Source organism: Schistocerca gregaria, unplaced genomic scaffold (assembly GCF_023897955.1).
Source record: "Schistocerca gregaria isolate iqSchGreg1 unplaced genomic scaffold, iqSchGreg1.2 ptg000550l, whole genome shotgun sequence".
In the NCBI taxonomy this organism is placed as follows: Eukaryota; Metazoa; Arthropoda; class Insecta; order Orthoptera; family Acrididae; genus Schistocerca; species Schistocerca gregaria.
This window is the reverse complement of record NW_026061944.1, coordinates 50,001-57,500: the sequence shown is the minus strand read 5'-3', so window position 1 is coordinate 57,500 and position 7,500 is coordinate 50,001. Positions and strand designations below refer to the sequence as shown.

At 53.4% G+C, this 7,500-nt stretch overlaps 3 non-coding genes across 3 annotated transcripts in view; all 3 read right to left on the bottom strand.

Annotated features, from left to right (window-relative positions):
- Window positions 1-348, bottom strand: part of LOC126314309 (large subunit ribosomal RNA) — a 4,222-nt gene extending 3,874 nt beyond the window's left edge. Inside the window, exon 1 of the ribosomal RNA XR_007555770.1 lies at window positions 1-348. This exon is cut by the window's left edge and continues 3,874 nt beyond it. This is a non-coding gene — a ribosomal RNA (large subunit ribosomal RNA).
- Window positions 349-536: 188 nt separating this feature from the next.
- LOC126314315 (5.8S ribosomal RNA) lies at window positions 537-691 on the bottom strand. Its single transcript, XR_007555775.1, has one exon. It is a non-coding gene; the product is annotated as a 5.8S ribosomal RNA (ribosomal RNA).
- Window positions 692-1,060: 369 nt separating this feature from the next.
- On the bottom strand, window positions 1,061-2,953 carry LOC126314295 (small subunit ribosomal RNA). Its single transcript, XR_007555757.1, has one exon. It is a non-coding gene; the product is annotated as a small subunit ribosomal RNA (ribosomal RNA).
- Between the last annotated feature and the right edge of the window lie 4,547 nt (window positions 2,954-7,500).

Here is a 7,500-nt window from a genome sequence, read left to right as displayed (position 1 = left end):
CTCGTGGTCATATTTAGTCTCAGATGGAGTTTACCACCCACTTGGAGCTGCACTCTCAAGCAACCCGACTCGAAGGAGAGGTCCCGCCGACGCTCGCACCGGCCGCTACGGGCCTGGCACCCTCTACGGGCCGTGGCCTCATTCAAGTTGGACTTGGGCTCGGCGCGAGGCGTCGGGGTAGTGGACCCTCCCAAACACCACATGCCACGACAGGCGGCAGCCTGCGGGGTTCGGTGCTGGACTCTTCCCTGTTCGCTCGCCGCTACTGGGGGAATCCTTGTTAGTTTCTTTTCCTCCGCTTAGTAATATGCTTAAATTCAGCGGGTAGTCTCGCCTGCTCTGAGGTCGTTGTACGAGGTGTCGCACGCCACACCGCCAGCCGGCTGTGCACGCTACCGAGAAAGTACCGGTATGCGAACCGCCAGGCGACGGGCGCGCATCGCACGTTTAAGGAGACGCGGCCGGCCACACAGGCGACCACGACACTCCCACGTCTCCGAAGCGGGACAAACGCCGCGCGCTTCAGTATACGTAGCCGACCCTCAGCCAGACGTGGCCCGGGAACGGAATCCATGGACCGCAATGTGCGTTCGAAACGTCGATGTTCATGTGTCCTGCAGTTCACATGTCGACGCGCAATTTGCTGCGTTCTTCATCGACCCACGAGCCGAGTGATCCACCGTCCTGGGTGATCTTTTCCTTTTCAGTCTCCCACTGTCTCTTTCAAGACAGCAGCATTTGCGGGACTGAGGCGTCTGACGGCCCCTGTTCCACTATTTTTTTGTGTCCAACGGCCTCACAGCCGATGGGCGTCGTACGGCTCCACACCGGGGCGGACAGGCACTCGGGCGAACGTCATTCAAAACCGGCGCCAGGCGCCAGGTACCGCAGGCCAGCCGCTCCAGAGCTTCAGCGCTCGTACCACACAACAACAACAACACTTCCGCTAGTTTTGAGAGGCACGCGTGGTTCCGCACGCGGCGCACGGCCACTGCCGTACAGGTAGCGTGTTGCGCGACACGACACGACACGCACATCGAAAGACATGCAGTCTAGTCGGTAATGATCCTTCCGCAGGTTCACCTACGGAAACCTTGTTACGACTTTTACTTCCTCTAAATGATCAAGTTTGGTCATCTTTCCGGTAGCATCGGCAACGACAGAGTCGATGCCGCGTACCAGTCCGAAGACCTCACTAAATCATTCAATCGGTAGTAGCGACGGGCGGTGTGTACAAAGGGCAGGGACGTAATCAACGCGAGCTTATGACTCGCGCTTACTGGGAATTCCTCGTTCATGGGGAACAATTGCAAGCCCCAATCCCTAGCACGAAGGAGGTTCAGCGGGTTACCCCGACCTTTCGGCCTAGGAAGACACGCTGATTCCTTCAGTGTAGCGCGCGTGCGGCCCAGAACATCTAAGGGCATCACAGACCTGTTATTGCTCAATCTCGTGCGGCTAGAAGCCGCCTGTCCCTCTAAGAAGAAAAGTAATCGCTGACAGCACGAAGGATGTCACGCGACTAGTTAGCAGGCTAGAGTCTCGTTCGTTATCGGAATTAACCAGACAAATCGCTCCACCAACTAAGAACGGCCATGCACCACCACCCACCGAATCAAGAAAGAGCTATCAATCTGTCAATCCTTCCGGTGTCCGGGCCTGGTGAGGTTTCCCGTGTTGAGTCAAATTAAGCCGCAGGCTCCACTCCTGGTGGTGCCCTTCCGTCAATTCCTTTAAGTTTCAGCTTTGCAACCATACTTCCCCCGGAACCCAAAAGCTTTGGTTTCCCGGAGGCTGCCCGCCGAGTCATCGGAGGAACTGCGGCGGATCGCTGGCTGGCATCGTTTATGGTTAGAACTAGGGCGGTATCTGATCGCCTTCGAACCTCTAACTTTCGTTCTTGATTAATGAAAACATACTTGGCAAATGCTTTCGCTTCTGTTCGTCTTGCGACGATCCAAGAATTTCACCTCTAACGTCGCAATACGAATGCCCCCGCCTGTCCCTATTAATCATTACCTCGGGTTCCGAAAACCAACAAAATAGAACCGAGGTCCTATTCCATTATTCCATGCACACAGTATTCAGGCGGGCTTGCCTGCTTTAAGCACTCTAATTTGTTCAAAGTAAACGTGCCGGCCCACCGAGACACTCAACAAAGAGCACCCTGGTAGGATTTAAACGGGGTCCGCCTCGGGACGCGAAAGCACCCCTTCGGCTCGCCCCACCGGCAGGACGTCCCACGATACATGCCAGTTAAACACCGACGGGCGGTGAACCAACAGCGTGGGACACAAATCCAACTACGAGCTTTTTAACCGCAACAACTTTAATATACGCTATTGGAGCTGGAATTACCGCGGCTGCTGGCACCAGACTTGCCCTCCAATAGATACTCGTTAAAGGATTTAAAGTGTACTCATTCCGATTACGGGGCCTCGGATGAGTCCCGTATCGTTATTTTTCGTCACTACCTCCCCGTGCCGGGAGTGGGTAATTTGCGCGCCTGCTGCCTTCCTTGGATGTGGTAGCCGTTTCTCAGGCTCCCTCTCCGGAATCGAACCCTGATTCCCCGTTACCCGTTACAACCATGGTAGGCGCAGAACCTACCATCGACAGTTGATAAGGCAGACATTTGAAAGATGCGTCGCCGGTACGAGGACCGTGCGATCAGCCCAAAGTTATTCAGAGTCACCAAGGCAAATGGACCAGACAAGCCAATCCGATTGGTTTTGATCTAATAAAAGCGTCCCTTCCATCTCTGGTCGGGACTCTGTTTGCATGTATTAGCTCTAGAATTACCACAGTTATCCAAGTAACGTGGGTACGATCTAAGGAACCATAACTGATTTAATGAGCCATTCGCGGTTTCACCTTAATGCGGCTTGTACTGAGACATGCATGGCTTAATCTTTGAGACAAGCATATGACTACTGGCAGGATCAACCAGGGAGCTGCGTCAACTAGAGCTGAGCAGCCGGCCGCCCGGGAGTGTGTCCCGGGGGCCCGCGCGAACACGCAAGCGTCCGCTCAATTATTCTGCAAACAGGAGGAGGCCGAGCTCCCCTGCACGATACACCTCGAAACCCTCTCAGGTCCCGGCGGCGCGCAGCGCCGTCCTAGGTACTTGGTCGGTTTCGAGAGAGGCGCAATCGCCCGGAGTTAGGCGAGTAGACGGTTTTAGTGCGAACACCCTTGCTCCCAACTGAGCTTGCCGCTGCCGACAGAGGCCCGGGAGCGTGCTGTCGTGGCATTGCCGGCGGGAGACAACACGCGCCACCTATGGTGACCGGCAGCTCCAACGCCAGCGCCACACAAGGGCAAAGCCCCACTTGGGTGCAGAAGCGAACTCTCCCAGCACAGCGCACGCGCCAACACGTCCGCACAACTGCGATACAAACCACCTGCGAGAACCGCTGGGGCGACCGAGCAGCAGACGGCGTCGCGGCGCCGAGTGCCAGGCGGCGGCGCATCCTCAACGCACACAGTCCTCAATCAGACCAGCACACTGCAGATGTCCACCGCGCTTCGCACCGGGCTCGGCTGAACCAACTTTGGCCGCCAGGCGCCGCGTGCAGGGTGCGCCGCAGCGTAGCTGCGCCGCCTGCCGAGCCCGTCGGCTGGCGCTCCTGCCACTCGGCGCCCCCCACCAGCCGCCTGTTGCGCGTGCGCCCACGCAGCGCGCGGCCAACACGCCGGGCGGCCCCCCTTCACCGGCCGGGAACAGTCCCACCAAGCCACCGCCGCGTATCGCTTCATACCCACATGGGCCTAGTCACGTGTGTGGATGTGGCGGGTACCGCTGAAACAACCGGTTAATAGCTGTACCGATCGTCGCCATCACAGATTCACCTCCAGCGTGAACAACCGCTCAACAACGGATTTCCAGTTCATTTGCGTATCTTGGGCAGTAAACGTAGATGTCCACCTACATTTGCGAATTCAACAATTCTTGCATGCCAGGATGTCATGTGTCACGACACGCTACATCAGACCACATACACACTGCGACATGTGCAGAAGAGAACACGTGGAAGGTGGCCCGCGCACGTATGCGATGTCCCTTCCGCGATCCACTGTCAACCGGCATCTGCGGCATGTCCCAGATATGGAACGCGGTCCACCAGGGTAGCACTTTGTGTGAGGCAATACGACAAAGTCGGAATACACGCGTCACTACATCACACGGCTCACGCTGACCTGACCTGACTCACCGCACCACCACCCCCAGCGACCCAGGGTGACATACAATGCGTTCGTACGTTCCTCCCACACGCCTCTACGGCGTACCACAGTGCAACCTAGCTGTTATTGGGAGACGAGACAAGTAGCATCGAGCACAACATATGGAAATTGAGATTCGACACCGTTGGGCACAGCCAGCGTACGGTCACACGTATCACACTACTTCACTCTGTACGTAACTACCGATGATCGGTACAGCGTGTGGGTTACGCGTACGACATCAGCGGACAATGGACACAGACCATACCACGACGTACACTGAGGGCGTCGACATCTGAACGCAACTGAACAGCTGCGAGGCTCATTTAACACTCAAACGCCAGACCGACCAGCTTGAGAGGACGGAGACACAAAGAGAGGGGCAGAGGGGGGGGGGGGGGGCGATATAGTCCTATTGCAGTACAATTGACAGTGGATAGCGGGAATATGTGGAAAGTAAGCAACACTCGCAAGACATCTACATGAGGATAACAACGACACCAGAGATTCCGAGCAGTGAACTATGTTAGGCAAAGGGACAACGTGGGTTAGGTTAAGGGACAACGTGGGTTAGGTTAAGGGACAACGTGGGTTAGGTTAAGGGACAACGTGGGTTAGGTTAAGGGACAACGTGGGTTAGGTTAAGGGACAACGTGGGTTAGGTTAAGGGACAACGTGGGTTAGGTTAAGGGACAACGTGGGTTAGGTTAAGGGACAACGTGGGTTAGGTTAAGGGACAACGTGGGTTAGGTTAAGGGACAACGTGGGTTAGGTTAAGGGACAACGTGGGTTAGGTTAAGGGACAACGTGGGTTAGGTTAAGGGACAACGTGGGTTAGGTTAAGGGACAACGTGGGTTAGGTTAAGGGACAACGTGGGTTAGGTTAAGGGACAACGTGGGTTAGGTTAAGGGACAACGTGGGTTAGGTTAAGGGACAAATTGAGTTAGGTTAAGGGACAAATTGAGTTAGGTTAAGGGACAAATTGAGTTAGGTTAAGGGACAAATTGAGTTAGGTTAAGGGACAAATTGAGTTAGGTTAAGGGACAAATTGAGTTAGGTTAAGGGACAAATTGAGTTAGGTTAAGGGACAAATTGAGTTAGGTTAAGGGACAAATTGAGTTAGGTTAAGGGACAAATTGAGTTAGGTTAAGGGACAAATTGAGTTAGGTTAAGGGACAAATTGAGTTAGGTTAAGGGACAAATTGAGTTAGGTTAAGGGACAAATTGAGTTAGGTTAAGGGACAAATTGAGTTAGGTTAAGGGACAATTTGAGTTAGGTTAAGGGACAAATTGAGTTAGGTTAAGGGACAAATTGAGTTAGGTTAAGGGACAAATTGAGTTAGGTTAAGGGACAAATTGAGTTAGGTTAAGGGACAAATTGAGTTAGGTTAAGGGACAAATTGAGTTAGGTTAAGGGACAAATTGAGTTAGGTTAAGGGATAATCTGGTACAACCACAGTTAGGTTAAGCGATAATCTGGTACAGCCACAGTTAGGTTAAGCGATAATCTGGTACAGCCACAGTTAGGTTAAGCGATAATCTGGTACAGCCACAGTTAGGTTAAGCGATAATCTGGTACAGCCACAGTTAGGTTAAGCGATAATCTGGTACAGCCACAGTTAGGTTAAGCGATAATCTGGTACAGCCACAGTTAGGTTAAGCGATAATCTGGTACAGCCACAGTTAGGTTAAGCGATAATCTGGTACAGCCACAGTTAGGTTAAGCGATAATCTGGTACAGCCACAGTTAGGTTAAGCGATAATCTGGTACAGCCACAGTTAGGTTAAGCGATAATCTGGTACAGCCACAGTTAGGTTAAGCGATAATCTGGTACAGCCACAGTTAGGTTAAGCGATAATCTGGTACAGCCACAGTTAGGTTAAGCGATAATCTGGTACAGCCACAGTTAGGTTAAGCGATAATCTGGTACAGCCACAGTTAGGTTAAGCGATAATCTGGTACAGCCACAGTTAGGTTAAGCGATAATCTGGTACAGCCACAGTTAGGTTAAGCGATAATCTGGTACAGCCACAGTTAGGTTAAGCGATAATCTGGTACAGCCACAGTTAGGTTAAGCGATAATCTGGTACAGCCACAGTTAGGTTAAGCGATAATCTGGTACAGCCACAGTTAGGTTAAGCGATAATCTGGTACAGCCACAGTTAGGTTAAGCGATAAAGTTGGTTAAATTCGGTATTGTGTGGGAAGGGGGCAGAGAGAGTGGGGGGGGGGGTGGATAGTTGTGGCAGTACGCGGATGCCTGAGTCACCGTCAGATATGTCACGTCGGTTCGATGCTTGTAGCAAGAGGCTGGCGGGTCTGTGTCTCTCACTTCTGCAATTTTTCATGTGGTATAACACGAGGGCGGGGGGGTGATATTTGGTGCCCCTCTGTGTAGGATGTGTGTTGGTGGTGTTGGTTTATCTGAGCAATGGTAGTTGTCGGAGGAGTGGGGTATTGTGCTTTTATAGGTGGACCTACTGCTCTGGTTATCATAGTGTCGACGGTGCAATGTGGCAGAGAGGATGCACTCGACATTGTCGCATTCCAGATGTTTACGTATTGTGTGTCTCCGTTGCAGGCCGAGAGTGGTGCATGTTCGAGTGTGTGGCTGACGTGCGATTCACGTTGTGTGCCCAGTCTTACAGCACGTATAGGGACATTCGCATAAATCATCTATATGTGGCCTTGCATCATTTACTAAGCAGTGCCGTGAGACGACCGAACTATTAGGAAAGTACTGATGTACCGCATAATGTTTACCTTCCACCACACGGCGAGTATCGACTCTGCCCAGCGTTGCCACCGCAGGCAGCGGTCACCGTCACCATTGTGCGGCGGAACGGAACATCTACATCCTCAGAGGGGCACTCTTTGCCGCCGGGCGTCAGGTCTCGCGGCCTGCCGGCCAGCGCCCATGACGAACTTACTGCATGTATAGGGACAGCGGGAATTTGGCATACTTGATATAACTCTTCATGAGACGCAAGATATAGGGGTGGATTGCAACTTACGACTGCGAGAAAAGTCCGCCGTTCATCCGCCGGAGTTGCGATTTCGGCGGGGCACGTACGGTCGCGGGTGGAGCACTTGGTGCGGCGTACGCACCCGGGTTGCGGCTCCTGCGCTGGAGGGGGGTGCAGGTTTTGTGTGGGTGGGCTCGGCAAATGAGCACTGTGGGCCCCATACTTGGCCTAGTCCGCGTGGCCTCCCCCAGGTGGCGGTACCGTCGTTGCACCACGTCATGTCGCGGGGCACCTACAGATGGCGCACG